Source organism: Triticum aestivum, chromosome 3A (assembly GCF_018294505.1).
Source record: "Triticum aestivum cultivar Chinese Spring chromosome 3A, IWGSC CS RefSeq v2.1, whole genome shotgun sequence".
In the NCBI taxonomy this organism is placed as follows: Eukaryota; Viridiplantae; Streptophyta; class Magnoliopsida; order Poales; family Poaceae; genus Triticum; species Triticum aestivum.
In genome coordinates this window covers 54,742,164-54,766,870 of record NC_057800.1, presented here as the reverse complement: position 1 = coordinate 54,766,870, position 24,707 = coordinate 54,742,164, and the positions used below count along the sequence as shown (strand labels likewise).

At 42.4% G+C, this 24,707-nt stretch overlaps 4 long non-coding RNA genes and 1 pseudogene across 6 annotated transcripts; 3 read left to right on the top strand and 2 right to left on the bottom strand.

Moving 5' to 3' along the window:
- Positions 1 to 505: 505 nt before the first annotated feature.
- LOC123056758 (uncharacterized) lies at positions 506 to 1,807 on the bottom strand (annotated as a pseudogene).
- A 7,466-nt stretch (positions 1,808 to 9,273) lies between these two features.
- LOC123060219 (uncharacterized) lies at positions 9,274 to 11,445 on the top strand. The gene is made up of 2 exons (XR_006427816.1): positions 9,274 to 10,924; positions 11,184 to 11,445. It is a non-coding gene; the product is annotated as an uncharacterized lncRNA (long non-coding RNA).
- Positions 11,446 to 13,729: 2,284 nt separating this feature from the next.
- Positions 13,730 to 16,523, top strand: LOC123060218 (uncharacterized). Its single transcript, XR_006427815.1, has 2 exons — positions 13,730 to 14,006; positions 16,285 to 16,523. It is a non-coding gene; the product is annotated as an uncharacterized lncRNA (long non-coding RNA).
- Positions 13,909 to 19,274, bottom strand: LOC123060217 (uncharacterized). 3 transcript variants are annotated; one of them, XR_006427812.1, is made up of 8 exons: positions 18,878 to 19,274; positions 17,945 to 18,204; positions 17,825 to 17,873; positions 16,276 to 16,380; positions 15,496 to 15,608; positions 14,905 to 15,070; positions 14,712 to 14,817; positions 13,909 to 14,192 (listed from the first exon to the last, which is right to left on the bottom strand). It is a non-coding gene; the product is annotated as an uncharacterized lncRNA (long non-coding RNA). The 3 variants fall into 3 exon arrangements; XR_006427814.1 differs by having other exon boundaries at positions 13,932 to 14,187; XR_006427813.1 differs by lacking the exon at positions 16,276 to 16,380 and having other exon boundaries at positions 18,878 to 19,273.
- A 3,234-nt stretch (positions 19,275 to 22,508) lies between these two features.
- LOC123060216 (uncharacterized) lies at positions 22,509 to 23,836 on the top strand. The gene is made up of 3 exons (XR_006427811.1): positions 22,509 to 22,731; positions 22,873 to 23,515; positions 23,595 to 23,836. It is a non-coding gene; the product is annotated as an uncharacterized lncRNA (long non-coding RNA).
- The last annotated feature ends 871 nt before the right edge of the window (positions 23,837 to 24,707 follow it).

Below are 24,707 nucleotides of genomic sequence, written 5' to 3'. Positions count from 1 at the left end.
AGACTGTTTTATCAACCATTGTACATGCCCTAATTTGACTACAGTACGTCCTTCGTTTTGGCGGTTTCTGTTTGAACCGATCCTTGCATGCATGGCGTTGTCCTGTGTGCATGTCAGCATGTGGCCTGGTTAAAGAAATTGATCAGCATGTGGTCTGGTCAAAGGTTGTGTGCTGATTGGTAGTGGCCGTTTTCTCTTGGATTGTGTTGGCGTACGAGGAGATTGGCACGTTGTGGATTGGCTGGAATTTCGTTTGACGGATTGGCACGTATGCATTGTGTGGAATCTACTGAGCGGTGCCGCCTCTATCGATGTTTCCGGTTGTTTATCACCGCCTTAGTCCGTGATATGGCGTTCAGAAATATTATATATACGTGTTTCCTCTCGCTCATGCATTATAGCCACAGCCATCAGTATATGTGTGGAACTCACGGCCTCGCTCCGTCCTGCGTCCATGGTGTCCCAGGCGCTGCTTAGCGTTGGTCATGTCCACGGACGCCATAGCTCACATATCCAGACTCTGCTTCACTATCCTGTCTACAGCGCTCCGGCAAGCCTTCGTCCCATCGCCGTCGTTGCCAAGGCATGTCGTCGGTGGCGTGGCTTTCATGCGAGGGCAGGAGTGCACCTTCATCCTGTCCTGCCCGTCGTCCTTGAACCACTGCAGGATCTTGGCCGCCCTGCTGTGTGCGAGGGGGCTGCCGAGCAGCAAGACACCTCGAGGAGCGCCTGCACGGCACCGAGCTGGCGCATCCTCCACCGCAGCGCCCGACGGCCGCTTTCGTGCTCGAGCGCCATAACCAGGTACGTCGCGTACTCCTGGCACCCCGCGCTCCCGTGCCATGCCATGGCCTCCACCAGCGCTCTAGGCGCTTCCTCATCCTCTGCCATCTCCCACCTCCCCGCCGCGCTCGCCGCCGCCACGTCGGCCAGGACACCCAACGCTGGCTCCGCTATCATATCCGTCCGCTCCAGTAGGGAGGGCGCCAGGAGCGCGCGCATGATGCCGCGGGTGACCACAGCCTGGACTTGCTCGAGTTTGGCAGAGAGGTTGCGGAGCTCGGCCAGACATGCCAGCCTCGTGTCGGCCAGGACGTATGTGGTGGTGAGCGTGGCGAGGCAGGTGCGGCGGCATGTGACTTGACCTTCGTCGGCGTGTGTATTCTATAAAGCTAGCGGTTCAGGAGAAACATTGATTGATCCACAAGCCTGGTTATGAAACCGGCTTATGCGTGAGTTGTTAGCTCGGTGGCGTTGAGGTTCCGTTTTGCAACGTCGGCCTTCCCAAGCTTCTACCGGTGGCCTCAACGCCCGTTCGGTGGCATAGTGGCCTAAATCGTCTTTTCACCTTCCACTTGACAGTCAACTAACGGTCAAACTGACCATAGTGGCATATCTGTACGCGATGCAAATTTTCAGTGGCATATTTGATAGAGGGAAATTTCCAATGGCATATGCGGATACGGGCAAGTTTTGAGTGGCATATACGGAATTCACCCTACTTTATTTGCAACGCCGGCGCTTTCTTTCCTCGCCTCAGCCTTATTACAACCCAACTTTCGGAATAACTCCGATGGCGAGGCAGGTGCAGAGGCTACGACCCAGAAGAGGAGGCGATGGTGGAACGCAATCTGTGGTGACGTGCCGTCGCCTTCTTCAGTGTCATAGACAGCGTCGTGGGTGCATGCGGTGATGATGCTTCTGACCTCGAGCTCGCCCAGCTTGCCGACGGCTCGAGGTCACGCTCGCCGAGACCACCAGCACCCCGCGGTCCTATGTCGCCCAGGTCGTACCTCGTGCTTGGCATGCGAGTATTCCACGTCACTGGCACCCCGACCCCGTGCCCGTCCCGTGTCATTGTCGTCAAGAGATGCGGCCTAGGCTACCGCCGAAGCAGATGCGAGAAGGTGCCCCAGCTCCCTGTCAGTCCGCCTCCGCGTCAGCTGCTAGAAGGTGGGCACGCGACGACTGCCTCCAGCTCGCTCTTGGCTGTGCACCCTGACGCGGTTGCGCTGCCACGCACGCGGCTTGCGTTCTTCGGCTGCGCCGTGTGTGGTGCGTGGGTTGCTGTCATGGTGTCATGGTCCCTGCGCTCGGACGCATCGAATTTGCATGTATATGGTCGTGAGTCGTGACCCAGAGCTCGCATGGCGCCACCCCATGGAGCACGTCGAGGTCTCATCTTCAGGGTTTGATTCGTGGCATGCCCCAAGGTGAGGACCGGGTCCTTCATCCTTACCTTTATGGCTGTATCTCGAATACTCATGTGTGATTAGTGATTTTCCTGGTTTGCTTACCTAGCTAATGTAGATGATTGTGAGCATAGCTCTGTTCTCCAGGGATACAGTGTTCTTCTCTTAGAGTTTCGTGAGCAAGCTACGTCTTCATTAGCAGCGCTGGCCTTCTTCTCTTTTTTTTTTCAAGGCTCATGCCATGTGCTTATAATGGTGAAATGTTGAAGATGGTACTATAATTTGGATTAATATTTACAATATGTTACCACTCTTCATGATTCAGCACTTGGAAGTGATACTATACTTTGGTCTTTGATCACCCAGCTAGAGCAATCAGCCAGAGCAAAATGCTGAAATAATTTACTCATGATTTGCTAGGCGTGCAACCAGCCAGAGCAAAGGTAAAGCTAGCGTTCAAAGCAATCAGTAGTATGCAACCAGCCAGACCATAGCTAGCGTACATAGTAGCTTCTGCAGCTGTCCGCCGGCCAATAGCAGGCAGTCCTGGTCCCGGACGCGGCTGATGCTAATCCTGCTATTGGTAAGACCTCTTCCAATGGACAGGTGCTTAGATGAGGTGCTAAGCGCATTAAATACTTTAGCAACTATAGTCCACAATGCATAGGTGCTTAACTTGTTGTTGCTAAGAGCAAGTATAATAGCGCCTAGTCAGCTGGCTACAAGCCATTCCACCTCAGATAAAGTCTAGCTAGAGGGAAGAGAATACAGGAGAGAGAAGGGAGCGGGCGCTCCGTGAGTCGCCGGCTGCAGCGCAAGGCTCGAGACAAAGAAACTGCATGCAAGGGCTTAAAGCTAGCGCGGCTTCCTCCTCTCCAATCAATTGCATTTTTCTCTCTGCCATGCATGTAGACATTAATTACTATAGCTAATGCATGCAGTCAGTTTAATTATACGAGAGTTCTTTCTTGGTGGCTACAAGTGACCTGGCATTCGTATAGAGCCCGTTGCCGGCTCTTCTATTAATCATGCTCTAAGCTTCCTTCATTTAATGATTTAGCTACTAAACTCTTTCATGCATTGGTGAGCTTGCTCCATTTAAATGCTTTGCCTAGGTTCACGCGTTTGGCATTGGTTCTTTTTGGGGTTACCAAATCAATCTCTCTCTTATTAATTGTCTTGCCACATCAGATTTTTCGCCTACATGACATGCTTAGCACCTGTACAAGGTGGAGCATTAGGAGGAGCCTAAAAGTTGCTGGGGACGATGCGGACGAGCCGCGGACGTGTCCAATTGCATGCTGACTCTAAGGAATTAGTAATATTTCTCATGTTAAAGCCTACAACCAGTAATAATATGAATATTAAATAACTCTGTTTGAACTGGCAATAATCAGAGAACAATTATTTTGTTTTACATGAAAAATAAATAGTATCATACTAACTCTTTCTTACATGAAATAATATTATAAAAAATGGAGCAATGACCCCGGCTGCTTTCTGTACATAGTCTGGGCATGCAACCGTCTATCTTTCCCTCTATCTCCACGTAGAACTGAGTGTGCCACCTACTGGAATGGAGTGCAGAAAATGGTTGCCATTTGGCAACCCCAACGAAGCCCAACGATGACTCATTCATCCATACATGACCTATATATATTACCAGTTGGACACTCTTGACCAACATCAACTGAGTACACCACAATGAACGAAACTTATCATCCCCAGAGAGCGCCCCCCATGGCAAAGCAAGTTAGGAAGAAGGGCAAACATCCAGCACTGAATTTTAATCATGGAAGCGGAAGTACCTCGGTAAGCTCTTGGTCTCACCTAGCTTTTTCTCTATACTTGCTTCTTGCAAGTCAGGAACTTATTACATTATTACGAACTCTTTCATGCAGGATGAGAATCTTATAGTGTATATTCCAAGAGGACCAATGCTTGAAACAGTGAGTGAAACAATTGGCTTAAAAGTACAAGGGTACACCTGTTGGTACGTTCATGAAGGCATAATACAAGCGTCCGTGCTAATTGGTCTGCCACGTCAAAAAGATAGCTTCAGAGAATCCTCCATTACATATGAAGAAGAAGCAGCTAATACAAAAGATGAAGCAATGGAAAAATCAGCTCAAGTGGCCTTAAAATGCATCTGTGCAAACTATAATATTTCTATCAATGATCATAATTATTATGCTCTCGAAGTCACAAAGGAAAGATCGTTTACAACAAGAGAGAAGGCTTAAACAAAGCAATGGCAATTTAAAATGGCCCGCCAGCAAGTAAGCACAAAGCAAAACGAGTTTGCAAGTCAGACAATGATTTTGGCAAAGATATGCAATGGCTTCTTTGACATATTACCACTTTGCATGTATCCCCAGCGCCCAGACAGCGATGATCCCATTATCACAACACATGCGCACATCCTCCCATGGACGTATGCAAAAACTTGCAAAATCACTTTATCATTACATCACAGGCACCAATCCTGCAGCTACTTTTAGCTTATCAGTTCAACGTTGTATCTTTACATACAGTTCTCTGTTCGCAGCGAACTATATGTAATTTCAATAATTTGTTTGCCTCAAGAGTGTGCACTTTTAATTTGTATCTTTGTATCCCTGTGTTTGTAAGATTTCAATATATTTGTATGTTCGGTTTATTTGTTATCTCTACACGTCATTTTTACATCAAATGAGCATGCACCGTTTCACTTTAAAATCAATAGAGTACACATCTGCGAGTGATCATTGAGCGCGGCGTGCCGCCGCACAGGTTAGGCTAGTATGCTCAATTAGTGAATGAAAATAAAAGGCCTAAAAGACACTTAGAAACAGCTGCCCTAAAAGCGTGCCATTCATAAAGAAAGGAGAGAAGGCTTAAACAAAGCAATGGCAATTTAACATGGCCCGCCAGCAAGTAAGCACAAAAGCAAAACGAGTTTGCAAGTCAGACAATGATTTTGGCAAAGATATGCAATGACTTCTTTGACATATTACCACTTCGCATGTATCCCCAGCACCCAGACAGCGACGATCCCATTATCACAATACATGCGCACATCCTCCAGTGGACGTATGCAAAAACTTGCAAAATCACTTTATCATTACATCACATGCACCAATCCTGCAGGAGGATATACTAGGATGATCTAACCCACTAGCAGCTACTTTTAGCTTATCAGTTCAACGTGTTTGTATCTTTACATACAGTTCTCTGTTCGCAGCGAACTATATGTAATTTCAATAATTTGTTTGCCTCAAAAGTGTGCCACTTTTAATTTGTATCTTTGTATCTCTGTGTTTGCAAGATTTCAATATATTCGTATGTTCGGTTTATTTGTTATCTCTACACGTCATTTTTACATCAAATGAGCATGCACTGTTTCACTTTAAAATCAATAGAGTACACATCTGCGAGTGATCATTGAGCGCGGCGTGCCGCCGCACGGATTAGGCTAGTATGCTCAATTAGTGAATGAAAATAAAAGGCCTAAAAGACACTTAGAAACAGCTGCCCTAAAAGCACGCCATTCATAAAGAAAGTGTTTAGTTTTTGTTTTGCTTGGCCTTTACTCATTAGGAAGCATGGCCTGCAAGTCCAACGACATATACATTTGCTAGACTTTTTGTAAAGATCATCTGTTTCAAATAATAGTTCTTCTTCATGTTAGGGATGGAAAAATCAGCTCAAGTGGCCTTAAAATGCATCTGTGCAGACTATAATATTTCTATCAATGATCATAATTATTATGCTCTTGAAGTCACAAAGGAAAGATCGTTTACAACAAGAGAGAAGGCTTAAACAAAGCAATGGCAATTTAACATGGCCCGCCAGCAAGTAAGCACAAAAGCAAAACGAGTTTGCAAGTCAGACAATGATTTTGGCAAAGATATGCAATGGCTTCTTTGACATATTACCACTTCGCATGTATCCCCAGCGCCCAGACAGCGACGATCCCGTTATCACAATACATGCGCACATCCTCCCGTGGACGTATGCAAAAACTTGCAAAATCACTTTATCATTACATTACAGGCACCAATCCTGCAGGAGGATATACTAGGATGATCTAACCCACTAGCAGCTACTTTTAGCTTATCAGTTCAACGTGTTTGTATCTTTACATACAGTTCTCTGTTCGCAGCGAACTATATGTAGTTTCAATAATTTGTTTGCCTCAAGAGTATGCCACTTTTAATTTGTATCTTTGTATCCCTGTGTTTGCAAGATTTCAATATATTCGTATGTTCGGTTTATTTGTTATCTCTACACGTCATTTTTACATCAAATGAGCATGCACTGTTTCACTTTAAAATCAATAGAGTACACATCTACGAGTGATCATTGAGAGCGGCGTGGCGCCGCGCGGGTTAGGCTAGTATGCTCAATTAGTGAATGAAAATAAAAGGCCTAAAAGACACTTAGAAACAGCTGCCCTAAAAGCGCGCCATTCATAAGGAAGTGTTTAGTTTTTGTTTTGCTTGGCCTTTACTCACTAGGAAGCATGGCCTGCAAGTCCAACGACATATACATTTGCTAGACTTTTTGTAAAGATCATCTGTTTCAAATAATAGTTCTTCTTCATGTTAGGGATATTTGACGTGGGTCATAAATCAAATAATCACTTATGGTTTAGGCCATGCTTATTGTCATCACTTATATTTTAGGCCATACTTATGTTTTTTTAGAGAATCATAATGATTGGATTAGAAATAGCAGAGTCGATGAGATTTTCTCCCGTCGCAACGCACGGGTCATTTTCCTAGTAATAATAATAATCTATCCTTTAATAATAATAAAGCACGGATTGACTTCGTGGATTCATCGTCACAATACGTTTTCTTTTAATGTCATAATACGCTTTGTATAGACAATCTTTATCTTTTTATTTTATTTTATTTTACCTACTAATAAAGCAGTCGCTGCCATATTATAAAAACACCCCTTTGTTTTTAGTTAATTAACCCGTCGTCTATTCCTGCGAAAAATATTTAGGCCATGCTTATTGTCATCACTCATATTTTAGGCCATACTTATGTTTTTTTAGAGAATCATAATGATTGGATTAGAAATAGCAGAGTCGATGAGATTTTCTCCCGTCGGAGCGCACGGGCCATTTTCCTAGTAATAATAATAATCTATCCTTTAATTATAATAAAGCACGGATTGACTTCGTGGATTCACCGTCACAATACGTTTTCTTTTAATGTCATAATACGCTTTGTATAGACAATCTTTATCTTTTTATTTTATTTTATTTTACCTACTAATAAAGCAGTCGCTGCCATATTATAAAAACACCCCTTTGTTTTTAGTTAATTAACCCGTCGTCTATTCCTGCGAAAAATATTTCTGGCGTGAGATTCGAACTTCCAACCTACCGTTCCCATGCTACAACCACAACCAGTTGAGCTGGACCCCAAGTTGTGATTAAAAGCCGGGTTTATTTCTTAATATCATGTGCAGAAAGCTGGCTAAATATTCTGGCCCGCCCAGCCAAACGTAGCCTGATGGAGTGAGAATCCGGAGTTAGGCCCAATCAGTCTGGCCCTCGAGTCGAACGAAGCAGCTTGGGTGTTGGATAATCCCATCTCGTTCAGTTATATTGAGTCGTCTCAGTTTATATATGTTCCCAAGTTATCTGAAATATCAACAAAGCCACTTGGGAATCAACAAGCAGCCCCAAGAGCCTGGGAGAAGACGATGCAGAAGCATTGAACAGGCTTGGCGAGGGGCATGTGTAGCTCGGCCATGGTGGCGTGTGCTGCTATGAGTTGGCCAAAAGGAAACACAGGGAAGAGAGAGTGGTGTGTCAACTCCACATAAATTATCCCACGTGGGTTATGTTCAAAATTTTATGTGCTTGATTCAAAATGAATGGGATTGTTATCCCACGTGGGTTATGTTCATGAGTTATAAAAAGAACCATCATGTGAATTCCTTCGATTTAGATAGATCGAAGATCGTGAAAATTTACTAACTGAATTTCATCTGGTAGGCTAATTTAAGAAAAATCAAGTGAGGGATTTTTTAAAAACCTCAGTTCAAATCAAAGCATGATCACATGACCAGCAAAAATAAAATGAAACAAATATTATAATTTGATAGATGTAGTATTGATGCAATAATAGAAGCCTAAGATGCCCAGACATGTTACACTTGAAAAAAGTAAAGTATCAGGGATAAGAAAACTTCAAGGGAAAGGCCAGGTTGACTCGGTCCTTATACACGTTGTTCCGAAAACCACACGAAGCCAAGCCGCAACTGCCATCATTGAGAAGCAGTGCACCGACGGACCGTCACACAAAGTTATGTGTTTTTTTTATGTATTGCACTTTTTACTAACTGTGTGAATTTCCTAAGTTTTCAACAGCGATAATGATGTCTTTGTAGATAAAATAGGCATATTTAATAGAACACAAGGACGTTAGTGGTGATATGATAAACCGATCAGCTTTATGCACATGCTCATAATAGAAATACCTTTAAGTTGATGCTTCAAGATTTTTTTTCCTCCATTGCAATGCACGTAGGACGCTGCCCAAACCCAGATCATCTTTTCTCTTTCTTTATTACTTCTTTTCCTTCTCTTTCTTCATCTCCACCAATCACGTGTAAGTGACCAGACATATGAGAAAGAAAATGAGGAGTGTGGTTGCACGGACGGACAAATATGAGCTTAAAATGGGCACGCTCGGTCACTGATCGGGCGAGTCCTTGGACGTTTAGGGGGTCATAATTGCTAAGTCCGGCTGTAGATACTCTAAAAACCCCGAAGCGAGAGAGTATATCTTAGCGGAGAAGTATGTAATATTTACGCATGCCATTGTGTCGCTTTGGTAGACTTTTTGATGGACATACATTAAATTTCTCTTCCGGTGCAATGCACGGACATTTGTCCTAGTTAATAATAAATAGTCTATCTCTACCTACTAATAAAGCAGCGATTGCTTCTGGTCGTATGTTATTAGCAAAATTACAAAAAAAGTCCGTCTGGTTATGAGAATTCAACCCGCGGTCCTATTTTAAATTAAGAAAACGCTTTATTTTTACATAAAACACCCGGCAATCACCACCGTGCACCACGGCCTATTATCCATTCCCTCCACCACCACCAGGCACGCGCCGCCACGCGCAGCCGTTTGCCGCCAGAGTCCACGCCGCAGGAGCCAAGGAGGCGGGCGTACGCGTTGCCCGAGCCCAGGAATGGGGCGAGGCGTCGCGGCTGGCGTTGGCGAATCCATTCCCGGCGGCGGCGGCTTCCGGCGAGGAGGCGAGCGAGCTCGGGGAGCTCCGGCGGGGGCTTGTCGCCGGCGAGGCGAGGCCGAGGCGGCGGTGCGCGGGCGCGAGGAGGCGGGGTCGAGGAGGCGCAGGAGGACGCCGGGCGGGGGCTTGGCGAGGGCGACGGCGGTTGCGAGGGCTTGGCGGCGACTGGCGTGCTCGCTTGGGAGGATGGAGGCTGCCTCGCCAGGGCTCGGGCGCGGCAGTACGGCGTCGGCACGTTGCCGATGTCGCCGGGGCCGGGGCGGTGGTTTGACGGGCGACGAGGAGGAGGTGCTGTCCTAGAGCCAGCGACGGCGGCTGCAGCTTGACGATGCGGGCGTGAACTGCTTGCTTCAGGGGCTGCGGGCCGTGAGCGGCGCTGTGCTTGCACGCGAGACCTGTGTCTGATTTGGAAAGAATCAATCCGTTGAAGGAGAAGGCCAATGCAACTGCTCTCTAGATAGGCACTCGAGTGTCCATCCCAATGGAATGGTATAAATTGCTGCTGGTACTGAACATTGACAGGTAAAACTTAGCATATCCAGAAATACATCATTATAAGCTACTTCCATAGATGCATCTAGATCATAGCATCTGAACTTGAGGATAGCAGACAAAAATTCAAACAGAAAGCAAGCTACGCTCCATATTGTGTTCTTTGTATCCCATATCGAATAACAGGTTCGTATTTGATTGGTTTCTTCACAGCAGCGCATGGACGATAAAAGATCTCTGTTTTGATATATTTCTATGCCATGATTTGTCTATTGCCACTGTTTCTGAATTTTTTTTCATCCATAAATCATGCGACTCAAGTCAATTTGAGATCGAATTTGTTCATGAGGTCAAGACGGAACCTTGCGACAGCTCCAGGTTAACATACATCCATACTGAATTTTCTTGGCATAATTGTAAAGACTGTTCTATGTATTTTTGTGGCAGCAACGTGAGGTTTTTAATTGGTATTGTGCTTGAAACAAAGTTGCATGATACATATTTCCTACAATCATTTTGAAAGGTTTGCCACCTTTTTGTAGGTTATAAGGTAGGTCCTGAATTCTTGGCAGATATTGTATGAACGCCTATTCAGAGTATTTCGCCCTTGATTGCAAAGATATTATCTTACAGATAACCTTTGACTTCTCGATGAACTCTGTACTGTCAGTATTTGTGCACAATGCACATTCTGAAACTTACAACTATTAGTGATCAATGAGAAAAGAACACTTGATCCTCGATTCTTAAACTATCATCTTACTCATAACCATGTACTACTCAGTGAACTCTATATATCTATCAGTAGTTGGAAGCACTACAAAGCAGTGTCAAATTCAGTATTATATGTACATGAGTTTGCTTATTTCAGGCAAGCAACAACAAACAGACTTTGTTGTTTTTAGTCTAATGCGATATTTGTTGGGCATCACGGAGGAATGCCAGCAAAGGCGTGAAGAAATACTCGTAATCAGGTATATATTTCAGTGGTCTTAATAGCACAAACCTTCAGTACAGTTACGGAATCATCCCACCTTTATGTTTTGCGACCATTAGACATCCAAAGGTCGAGCTATGTGTCGTGCGCCATCTCAGTCAACTGCTTCTCACTTGTGATCCATCTGATTGAACAATTGATCGGCCATCTCTCATCGACCCATGCATGCATCGATGGATTTAAATATGATTTTTTTCTTGTCATGGAACATTAACTGGATTGATTCATGGATGCAGTGTGACATGTCGTGTGAGATGAAGGTGGCAAACCATCACTTGAAGCCAAGCATGTGGTGGATCCGGCATGGATGATGGATGGACCGATGAGTGTAGAAGTTTGAGCTGTGAAACTTTGTGCGATCGAGCTCCTGGTGCAATTAAGCATATGGCTTTTGTGATGTGTCATGTAGGCAGTGATTGACTATATTTCTTTCCCTCTTAAATTTGTTGTAATAAGGTTACCCTTTACAGAAGAAAGATTGAACCGCCTTTTGGTTTAGGTAGAAGCACCCTTTGATGTTTTCCAATTCTTTGTATTCATTCTATTATGTGCTATAATAGTTAATTGCATATATATGTACTATGTTTGGATATTCTCACGCAACATCTATGTACAACAGATGCAGATTTTCAGAATATTTAACCAAAAACCTTTGCCTGCACTGTTCAGAATATGAAGCCATATTATAATAAAGTTTATTACTACATTTTTTATTTTATTCATGCTAGAAATGATTTTTGTTTTCACAAAGTCCCTAGCTTATAGCTTTGTGCTTTACTTTACTTTTTACTGCAGTAACAATGTTACAACACGACGCAACATCCCTGATGATACTCAAGTTTCTTATAAAACTTGGAAATATGCATACAAAGGTAGTTTTGAGAGATGGGGCTGAACAGTTACTTGTTGTATGTATATTGCAATGTTGCTCCAATTTATCAACCGTCAGTCGTAGTAGTACAAATATACTTGGTGTATTTATAGGTCCACTTAGCATGAAATATCCGTCAAGCAGAATTGAGAATCAAACAGAAATATCCGTCAAGCATATCAGCTCATGGAAGGTAGAAAACTTGTTACATAAGGTAAGGTTCAGTAGCTTCAGAACTTTTTCCGCTATACAAATACTGCTTCAGTTTCAAAACATGTATTAGTTTTGAATTCTCATAGTGAAAACCTCTTTACTTCAGAGCATCTAAATGGTGATGTATCCACTGTAGTTAGGATTTAGCTCAACTTTTGAGACAATTTTGTAGAGTTAGGTTAACTATATATGGCAATGCTTTTAGTGGTTCTGCCTTGCTTATGTCGAAGCCGCATATTTTTGCAGAATAAGGTATTACTTGATGAGCTATTTGACCTCAAAAATAAGGTCATGGTGAATCAGGAACTTCATTTTATTCTCACCATAGATAGTATGACCCTTCTGTTACTATTGTTTACTAGATGACTCGTTGCGCCCATGGCGCAAAAAGCGAGAGCGAGCCAAGTATTGAAAGCATACATACATGACTGATTTAGAACCAACTAAATAGATACTTATATCTCATTACATGGTACCATGATAGACTAAAGGAAGTAATGAGATCATCTGACAATAGCATATATTGGTTTCATAAAGCAAGCTACAGTGGCAAAGATGCATTGTATAGCTACAATAGCATACATTGTTTTTATAAAGCAAGCTCCAGTAGCAAAGATGCATTGCATAGCTGCCAACTGGGAAGACCGGGAGATGGAAGCGATGGTATAATGTAGAATGAGCATTCAAACCATGCACAACAGAACATTTAGATGCAGTCGATACATAGCGTTATAAGAGAGGCACAAGATCATTTTACAGTAGCTTATTTACATTGCTAAGCAAGGTACATAGGTACAGATGCATCATATAGATGTTTCCATGGTAGATGACTCGTTGCATCCATTGCCAAGAAGCCTATTATAATATTTTAGAATGAAACAATAAGCACGATTCCAAACCTCATTTCTATAGCATAATAGGATGAGAGGTAAATAGTTTTTTAGATAGTCCTCGGATATTCAAAGGTAATGTTTATGGACCATATATTACATGGCACGATATAAGAATTCATGGATCTAAAGAAGGTAGAGTAAGCACATCATCACATAGATCAAAGAAAAGATAAATGTACGTAAGCACTAAAGCATCAACTACTTCTTTTGACTAAGATGGAACTTGCCCACTTATTTTGCCTCTGAACAAAGTACAACATAAAATCTCACTTTGATCCGAAGACATTATGTCTTTTTTACGGTTTGTGCGGCAACAAAGTTGTTCATGATAATACATGCATAAGAAGTGAAAAATATTTTTGATTTGCACAATGCCATGCAAAATGACTCTACTGCCCCCGGGCAAATTTGCAATTCTGTTCAAATTTTCTTCTCCATGGTTGACTGCTGGTCCTTTTTTTGGCAAACTCCGAGCCCTACCCTCCCAAGGAGGGGGCCTCCCTGCTTTCATTAAAACCAGAACCAAAAGGCTCCACCAGGATTACAATTTGAGTAACATCACAAGCCTCAAAGATAAAAGAAAATTACAATCTTGCCCTCAAGATACATGTGCTGAGGGACAAAAACAGACGTCAATAGTTGCTTCACGGACTGCCACCAGGACACAGAACACCAACCACGTGTCTGGCATCCTTGGTTCCATCGACCAGATCTTCGTCGTGTTCCCCTCCCCCTTACTCGTACTGAAGTGAAGTAAGAAAGCACCAAGAGGAGGCCGACGAGGGCAGCTTGGGCGCCATCTTCGTGGGCGGCTCATGTTGTAGCTTGGTAGCGGAGCGGCTCCCACTGCAGCTCAAAGGCACTGCATCCCGACAGCTCGGAGGCACAACAACTCCATCTGCATCTCGGTGGCCCGGTAGGTCCTGCTGCAGCTCGGAGCTGCGGAATCGGCAAATGGGGTCGTCGTTGCTCGTATCGGCGAGCCGAATCCTTGCAGTTGCCACTGTCGCTCCCTGAAGCTGGTGACTTTCCACGGCAAAGGAGGCTCCAGCAAGACCACAACGGCAGCCGTTGCCGCTCAGGTATACACTAACCTCCTTCGGTGTTTGATGAATCTGTAGAATTTTTTGGGAGATCGTTAGCTCGATCTCCACCGGTAGTTGTGACCGTCGCTGCTGCAAAATCCCAACTTAGTTCACCCCTGCAGCTTAGCTCGTGGAATCCATCATCAAGGATGGGTACCTGGGCCTGGATAATACCTAACTGATCTATGATGAAAGAAAAGAAATGAGAATCCAATACACATCATCATAAGCTTTAATTTATCAAGAAAAACACATTTATAGAATTTCTAATTAGCTCAATTTATAGTAGAAATAAAAGTAAATCACATGTTCAAATGAATGAAGAGGGCTCAAGACCTCGAACCAGGTGTGAAAACCCTGAGTCAGATAAATTCTAACTGCACACCTATTTATAATTGTCCCAAAATAAGTGTCGCTGAGTACTAATTTTGACACTTATCTCATGCATTTGATGTTCCCTAAATCAAAGAAGAAATAATGCAGGAAGTAAGTAAAGTCCAGGCTGGTCAAGTCTCCAGTGACAACCACTATGTGGGAAGAATTAGACTCTGTTGCTAGTTAGTATGTACAAGACACAATCCATTCATGCTAACATCATTTGCTATTAGACTCTTAAATCACACTTAATGTTTCTATTTCCTAAATTAGAATAGTGACCTCGGTACAGCAAAAAACAAAAATGCATGCAGCTAGCTTAATTACCTCAGAAAGCTATTAGCAAGGTAGTAGCAAAATCTTAAGCTCCTTCTGGTTCTTGCTCTGTTTCCACTTGAGCAATCCCCCCTGCCTCTCAAATCTTCATCAATGTCTGCAAAAAGCATGCACATGGGACTGCATTCAGATAGCCAAATGAACAAATAGTCAGACCAAGTCATTCACTATAACCAACAATTACCTTCCTAAGACATAACTTGAAATCCTCTAGATAGCCTCGTTTCAAAAGAGAAGTTGAACAACCATAGGATGGCAGAGACGCCAAAATATCTTAAATGATACAGCCATAGGCCAATTTCCAGGCATTATTATGTCGCATAATTGTACAGTTGTACTTTCCAAAGCACCTACAATGAAAAGTTAGAAAACCAATTTTGTCCTTCATCATGCAAGTAACGAGAAGACACTTCCTTGATGAGTGACCTTACTGAAGTACCCAAAAATCAAAACAAAACGTTAACTACAAGAGGGGAAGTAGACAAGTAACTTTCAGATATTGGTGTCATTTAATATCAATACAGGAAGATGCTTATCAATAACTATATACAGTTCTTATTCCATTCACACATATTTCTTGCCTCCTGATCATGGTATTGTAAAGGGGACTAAAGAGACATGTTCTAGGGGAAAAAGTAATAGAGCTATAGGAAATAAAGTAACTCATTTAGGTATGACTATGGACAAGGAAAAGGTTTCAGAGAGAAATTGAGGAATAAAGCAATTTTCTCAATCTAATTACTTCAGAATCATCGGAATGAGAAAACATTGATACCTGCTACTACATACTGATCCATTTGCTTCTCTTCATGGAAGAGTACCATTAGTCCTCTGTCCACATGACACGAACATAATGGCCATCTAACATCAAATAATGTCTTCTTGAAACTGAAACATAGAAAGGCAAGTTTGAGGTAGAAATAGAATCACCTATGTTATCACAAAAAAATTAAGAAACAAAGAAAACGTCCAACAAGAGACTTGCAACCTATCCTAAAAATCCTATAATCTGAATGACATCAGATTTAGCACAAGGCAAAGTATGTATCTTAATCTTATTGAACCAAAGAGAGTAAAACAATAAAATTGTGAACATTATATACATTAAAAATATAAGTGTCAAAGACCACCGGTGCCATTCTCATCAGCATCAACCAATTTTGTGAAAGTAAAAACCATCAAACATGAGAACCGTACCGCCCATCCTAAAACTCTTGGAATCCGATACACGAAGAAAATCAGACACATGACTACCATACATCATACAAAAAAATTAAGTTATTTTAATTACTGAGAAACCATGCATCTATTGCCAACAAAATTGGGGCTTCTCATGTACATCAAACCAACAAGTGCAGCTACAATTTTAGAAGTATTTTGGTTTGACTAAAGCAAATGCTAGTCCTCGCACAAGACCCCTTCCAGCCTCATGCTTCAACCTAACACACCTTGTACGTAATACATCGAGGGCCCATGAGCACAAAATAGAAATGAATATATACGCTAGTAAGACCAGAAATTAACAAATACATGGAGCTTAATCATATTGTCTTACATGCATCAGGATGTAAGATGCGGTGACCTTGGCGCCACAACCATGGAGACAACCAGTCTGGACATGATGGTGGCAGGGATTCAACAGCGAGAAAAGGAGGAGACTCTGAAAAGTAAGCGCAATTACTAATCATTTTTACAGTTGCTGATTTAGATTCCGATTCATACTCGAAAATAGGAGGGCTAAAATTTTGTATTCAACCGCTATAAATAAACTACACAAGATGATAGTGAGACTGTGCGTAGAAAGCTAAATGTGCAAGATCGAAATTTTTGCTAGTAAAAGACTTAGCATTTTCTTCTTGCAGAACGTACATCTCTATTTTTGGACAAAAGAATGCAACACATACAAAGAATGGAAAATCGCCATCGAACAAAAGCCATGTTCCACCATTCAAGTATCTGAACAAACAAGCATGCGATTGGTAGCAGTAGTGAATAGTATGCATAGATGTGTCGGCAAGTAACAAAGATTAGGGAAAGGGAAACAGATTATCCAAAAGAAGAAAGGTTTTATATATTTTCAACGTACCCAGCCATAAAATCATATGCTTCTTGATTAACAAAATGAACACACAATTAAGCAGGCATAGGAGGTGCACAATCATGTACCGACAAAAAGAGTTCTGAGTTATGCACATATATAGAGATATAGATAGTGGTGTTTTGAAAATAGCTCTTCTTAATTCTGCATTTCTCCGAGGTACATCTATAAGAAATGCAGAGTGAAGCTGATATTTCCGTTCTATCCTCACAAATATTTTATTTTCAAGCCAATGATAAATTTAGATTGCTACTATTATAATTACAGTATGTATATCAGAGATATTATGGTATAAGCACTTAATAAACTGCTATCAAAGAAGTATACATGACATAAGGGGTATTTTGTTGCCTCGACAATTAAAAAAAAATAGAGCAGTACAAATCTTTAAAGGAAAAGGCAAACCGAACTTGCAAATAGTGTGGGTTCCATCAATTTGCACAGAATTTAGACAAAGAAAAGAAACTGAATTCAGACCACAGAACATGGAAACCATGGAGAAGGAAAATCAGGAGATGCCAAAATCATTCAGCAATTTTGTCCCTTGGACCTAGAAGCAAAGACAATTTACTTATATACATTACACACCCAAGAGCTTGCAGCAGGGTAATGAATAAAACAGAACTGCAAGTCTGCAAGAAAGGAGCATATTTACCTTATTAGTTCCCATTGGATTTCTAAGCTACAAAAGTTGTTACATTAATGCTCTCAAGATTGGTAGGTTGTACCCTTTTCATAGTGTGGTGAAACTGTAATTAAATGAACTTTAATTGCATAGCTCTTGCAAGAGTATCACTTCATGTATGACCAATTGGAATCCTTGCTCTGTACTTAATAATTCTGCACTTCAAATAGCTACAACCCTCTACTGTTTTTTTAACCAAGAAGCAATAATGTGACCATAATTCATGGCAAAAAATGTTCGTTGCTCGTGTTAGAAGGATAAAATAACTACCTTTCGTAGGTACTTCAACTATGAAAGAGCATGTAATAATTAGTGATTTACCTGAGAGTAAAAGGAACGCAAGTATATTCATTAACTGCCCTTGTACAACCTGCAAATTGATTATGGAATGAGTTTCTGACGGGAAATAGAAAACACGCAACACAAAAGAACAGTAGGTACCTGACATAGCTCCAGCGTGGTAAACTTTTTGAGTGCTTCCAGTCATCTTTGGTGCCTTACTCATGTCTGGAGTCTGGACATTTCCCTGCTCGTCGAGGTCAGTAGGTACCTGACATAGCTCCAGTGTGGTAAACTTTTTTGAGTGCTTCCAGTCATCTTTGGTGCCTTACTCATGTCTGGATTCTGGACATTTCCCTCCTCGTCGAGGTCACTATTGCACCACTACTCACGACAAGGCTCATGTACCAAGTATGGTCCAACTGCCAATAGACAAGCAATGTTGCAGAAAGCAATTGAGGCATTTTCACTAAGTAAAGCTACAAAACCATTTAGTAAAACCCAGTGGAACTATCCTACTACATGACTGAATCAATGAAACATAACAGGAGCTGCAGAAGCCATTCTAGATCTTTTTCACAAACCAAAGGTAGCATTTTAGGTACTAATTAACCCTGGGGCATATATTATCATTTAGTCAAATAACTGAATCGAAGAAAATTGATAGGAAGAGAAGGAATGGGGGTGTTTCAGAACCATGGTTACACATACATGGCATACATCTGAAAAAGGAAAAATGAACAGCCTAAATACATACTTGAAGGAAACAAGATAAAATAAACTGATGTACGAACTGTAATGTGGTGAGATTATTAGTAGACATGATAAAATACGTATGTACAAGTCATTAATTAATAGATTATGAATAGGAAGACCTTGGAAACAAGGATGAAATTAAATCTGGAAAGGAAACAAGAATAAATCAAATCTGACTCAATCCAGGAGAGTACATGTGAAGAGAGGGAGAGAGAGAGAGGGGCAAGAAGCACCTGATTAACTTTTGGATTTATATGGTGTGCTGCCCCAATGGCTGTGTGTAACAAGAAAGAGGGGTTGGGGAAGAGAGAGAGGGCACAAAGGGGAGAGGGGGAGTACCTGCATGTGAAGGGGAGGCTGGCCTCGCCGGCGTCCGTCCGACCCGTTCCAGATCGGGAACCCGGGAGAAGGTGCGGAGAGGTAGGGGCATCCCCGTCGCTCACCGGCACTCGCCGTCAGCTGCATCGATCTAGCCACCACCAGGACGCTCTAACTTCTTCCGGGGTCTCCTTTTCTTCTTCCAGATTGCGACCAGAAGCACCCCCGAGAGAGAGGGGGCTTGGGGAGGTCGCTGACGAGGGTGGGCTAGGCCATGGTGGTAGGGAGGACGTGAGAGAGGAGGCGGAGATGGGCGGCGCGAGGCGAGGTGGGGTCATGGGGAGGAAGCGCGAGAGGAGGGAGGCGCCTGCAGAGGGCTCTAGGGTTCCTTTTACCCAGGCCACGATTGGCAAGGACGCGATGCACACCTCGTGTACCAAAAACTGGAGAAAACTCACATCAGTAGCATGACCCCACAGCCAACGAGTCCCACCCGTCAGCCTCTCTAAAAGCTTACACTAATGTGTGAAAAAGCCAACGGTTGACCAGCTGCCAGCAGCCAAAAAAGTACTGTGGTGGATTCATCGTGTGGTGAAAAACGTCTCGCGCGAGGAGTGCCCCTAGAATGGCGGGTACTCTAGCGTGGTTTATATGTTCAATTTAATGGCTGACAAAATAAGCTGCAGGAGCAAGAACTATAGGATCAAACCAAAAATCCGAGGAAGAAGTTTCAGTTGGATTTGTTGTCAATGCCAATTCCCTACCAGAGCAGGATGTGTAGCAAGAGATGGTATGACTTAATCACAGAAACATCTTGATCCTCCTTTTTTCTTTATGCGGCCAAACAGATGCAGATTTGTTGTTGTTTTTTGGCAGTAAAACAAGCCAAGGATTTTTAATTGTGGTTGAAAACCTGTACATCCTTTGCTGCTCTAGAAAATGGATTTTAGCCATGCAAAGAAGAAGCAAAGAAAAAAGGTGCCTTCTTCCAGGCTATAACCCCTGCATGTTACATGTGCCTTGTGTCTTTACCAATGACCATAAGATTCATTCAGTCCAGTTACATAAGACTCGATGACTTTTCAAATCATGTCATGTACATAAAAAACATCCAGGCGACAATTCTATTCTTATGTTGTGTTGGATTTTCATATTTATTTTGCGTTTTGTATCTATTTTGTCCGGGAAAAATGTTTACTCATGGCAATGTACGTTTCGGCCAAATAATATTCTGGATTGGTCCTTAGGATCTAAATCCGTGATAACGCCATGATATTTTCAGTTTTCCAAATGGTATTTTAAAAGTCCCTTTTTTATATCAACTGGTTCAACACTACAGAGATCAACCAGATCCAAAGAAAACAAAAGAAAAAGCGCACACCGGCCGGGTGTTCAAATTGTTACAAGATTCGGTGAAGGCTGCACTACTCAAAACCAGAGCAGGCAGCTAGACTAAACAAGTTCTTATCTCATGTTAATATATGTTCCTTCGATATATTCTAGGCATGACCTCATAATCAATTTCCACGTAGGTTTGGATATATCCTAGGCACGACCTCATTATCAATTTCCACGTAGGTTTGGAAGTTGGAACCAATCAAGAATTGCATCGCCTTGATGCATGAGGCAATTTCATGGTGTGAGGGCACGTCCTGTTTCAAGACACGCCGGCTAATGTTTGCCCTCGAGATCTTGCCACATCTGCACAACCTAATTCTCGCATATTGCGTGTTGTGTTCTCACTTTGTTTACCGATATTTATCGAAACTACATATATGAAATGTCATGTAATGGCACACAGAGCAGGTTTTACAAAAAAAAATCACCCGTTGCAACACACGGACATTTGTACTAGTCCCTAATAATAAAGCACGGATTGACTCCGTGGGTTCACCGCCACAATACGCTTTTTTCTTATGTCATAATACGTTTTTACAATTTGTATGAACAAAATCGTAACATAAACAAGGTGGTACTAATTTGGGGGTACGCACTAAAGATCTTCCTCCGAACATAAATTTGGTCGTCGCTTTGTGGCCCAAGAAAGAAGGCCCACATAAGGTAAGGTAAAAATATTTGCTCTTGTAGAGAATTGAACTTGCGACCTCCTTTCACAGATCAATCGTTGCAACCAACTGAGCTATCCCAATATTTTCTGTAGATAAAATTGTTCTTTCTATTAAATAGTCTCACCTCGCCTTCTTTCGTCTAATCCACTCAATTTATGTACGCCTTTGATCTTCGTCTCTTCGATGTATCAAGGAGCAATCTCGGGAATAAATAAACGAAGAAAGGAAAGAGGACGACATGCATATAAAGAAAGGAAGGAAATAAGAGGACGACATGCATAGAAAGAAAGGAAGGAAGGAAATAAGATGTCGACGTGTGAGAGAAATAAGGAAAGAAAGGAATTGAGTTCTTGTGACAGAGTAAGAAAAGAAAGGAAAGCAGTCCAAATGAAGGAGCAGTAAGGAAGGAAGGAAAGATCACGACATGCATAGAATGCAAGGAAAGGAAATAAAATGATTTCAATCCTCAATTTCGGCGGATAATAAGAAAGGAAGGAAGGAATTGCTTATAATATATATATATATATATATATATATATATATATATATATATATATATATATATATATATATATATATATATATATAGCGGATATAATTGGATAGAATGCACGGAAGGGAAATAAGAAAAAATAATGATCAGCTTTGATGCACGTTGTTGATTGGTGGTTGTGTATACTTGTCCCTCCGTCCGAAAATAGAGATGTATCTTCTCATTCCCAAACATCTCAGTGTTAACAGCTAATCAAAGTTTTGCTATCTTAAATTTTTTCTTAATATAGCCAAAATTTAGCTAGGATAGGCCACATAATTTGGCTTGTTCATTGCAACATTTTATTAGGTAGATATTTATCAGTTTACATGCATTCTGTTTTTTGAAGGACAGTGCAGGAAATTTTTTTATTGCGACTAGAGGGGCTTGCGACAGCAGCGTGCGACGGATGTGATACCTCATCGGGTTGAATTTTATGAGGTTTGTCGTGAATAGGTGGACAATATGACCATGGTGTAAGATGGGTGGGTCGCTTGAAGCATGAGAGGATTTGCTTCCCCGTGGCAACGCACGGGCATATGTGTTAGTTTTTTTTAATAATAAAGTATGGATTGACTTCGTGGGTTCACCGTCACAATACGCTTCTTCCCGTGGATTTACGCTTTCAGTTTTTTCACCTATATTATTTTCTACATCCGAGGTGGTACTATTTTACCTGCGTATCTTTACCTAATATTATTAATATTAAAGGGTGGAAGATTTCAAGGTTTTCCATACGCTATTGTTGTTTTCCTTCCATTATTTTGTTTTCCGTGCGTTCTTCTTATTCCTAATTGACTGCGTTCTGTGATTGGGCCGTTGATTGGGTTATGCGATTCGGCCATCAATTCCTTTCTTATTTGGGCTGGGCCATCCTTCCTTCCTCACTGTTTCCCACAAGGCTGCGTTAGGTTTTTAGTTTTCTGTATCCCGCAAGGCTGATTGATTGTTTCCTTTTTGTGGTCAGTTTGTGATTGTAACCCTGCACGTACTTGGATCTCCCGATTAAAATCCTCTATAAACGTGCAGAAGCTCCCGCAATCAGCGGCGATGCAAGGGAGCGGGAGCACAATGTCGCGACCGAAACGTGGAGGTTGCGCTCATCCTGCCACCGCCAATCATGGGTGACAACCACCGGGGTCCTGGCCAGCGCCGCTGTGGCAATCCCCCGGCCTGCCGCCGCTGCCATGTTGTGCAGCCATAAACAGCCACGAAGCTAGGACGACGAGTACCCGTTCATCCGCGATGACATCATGGGCGATGACTCGCTGCAGGTATTCATCCAATCCCGGTGTCACGGTCGTTGCTGGGGCCTGGCCTCCGCTCCTTGCTGGTAGGCCCCCTAGACGGCTCATAGTCGCTCAGTGCATGCAGCGTCATATCCTTGTGCGCCTCGCTGACGTCGTTCTTTGCAGCCATGATCGCCAGGCTATACGCTACACGCTCGCCGGCGGCACATGTTACGTTCTTCCTCTACTGTGCTCCAAGTCAGCACGTTTCCACCATGGCACACCTCGCAGTCTCCTTACGCCGCCGCCAATCTCGCCGCTAGGGGTGCCTCAATGCTCCTACCCATGTCGTGTCAGCCACGCCTCAACTTGCCGGCCGAATGGCAGCACCGCTGACCGGGGAGGCAGAGGACAGGCTCAAGCAGTGCGGCCTGCAGGGGAACAAGCGGCGGAAGCAGTATGCAGGCCACAGCTGTTGCAGTACATGGGAAGTAATTTTTATTTCTTTGTCCAGCAAACTCATGCATGTATGTGATGTGCCGTTCTAGGTGCCACCCAATTTTGTGGCTTTCTCCAACACTAGAGCTTTGGGGGAAAAGAAGATGGAGCAGAATTGTTTGAGATCACCACAGTAGAGCATGGGCAAATTTTCATGAAGAAGAACTTCGGTCCAAGAAGTGAGTTGCAGGCATATTTGTAGCAGAACCATAACTCTAGCATGGACATCCGCCGAGGAAAATCAATCTGTGCCAAGGCTGATCTGTGCACGATTTGGTGCCCGCTGACATCATCACAACTTGGATATTATGTCCATGTTCCTGCTTCCAAGGTTAGTCCTGCTTTCAATCTCAAATCTAGATGAGGATGGTCCTTACTTACAATTTCTGATCTTGTTGTCCGATAAACAGAAGCAAGAGTCAGAATGGAGCAGGGGAATAAATTTCATCTTGCAAAGAACAGGATACAATCGTCTAATAACATGGCAGAGTTCTCGGCAAGGGACATGTAAACATACCGCTTTTTTATCGTACACTAGGTGAATGCCCGTGCATTGCACGAGGGCACATACATTCTAGTTGCTCATTTCTATTCATGTTGAACATACACCTTTAAGTTCTAATGCACTTCAGGTGACATTTTCAACCTTTCTACCGTCAAATCAGTTTTTTTTCTTATTCTTGTTCTTCCTCCCCACCGTCTCCACCTACAAATCCAGGCTCGCCACCTCCATCGACATGGCTTGTTCTTTGAGTCACAAATACCATTCTTCAAAATAAATCAAAAGGCCCATTATACCCAGCATGTAAAGAAAAAGGGATATTTGGGTTTGTCTAAATATCACATGTATATAACGAAAAAGTTCATCAACTAAGCATCAATGGTTACATGTTTATCTAATTCCTATAAGGAGAACACAAACTATCATGTCAGCTTTCATCCAAGGTATAAACATTATTCATTTCATGAAAATATATTATTACACACCATGATTTTATTTGAAGGAAAAAAATATAATTTTGAACACACATTAAAGCGTGTGTTTTACTCGCTTTTCAGCATAGGGAGTAAAGAAGAACACAATTAGTCCATGGTGACGAAGTAGTAAAAAGTAGTTTTGCTCTATTACATGACATGCAGTCATTAGAAGTAAACTACGGATTGACATCACCTCCGTTGCCTTTGAGCCACCGGAAAAGGAGCCAATCTCAGGCTAGCTAATCTGATGATCATATGCTTATGATACAACTCGAACAGAAAGCATTTGTATACAGAAATGAGAAATGTAACTCAGTGGAGGAGCTACAAACAAAAAGCTGGGTGGGCCAAGCTAAAGGACAATACAAATTCTGAACCATTTATATACTACTCCCTCTGTAAACTAATATAAGACGTTTTAGATTAGTGATCTAAAATTTCTTATATTAGTTTATAGAGGTAGTGTTACAGTAGATATAATCAGTACTCGGTGCATTATTGAATAACCAGCCTTCCATGGTTAATGGTTACATACACTAAACTGT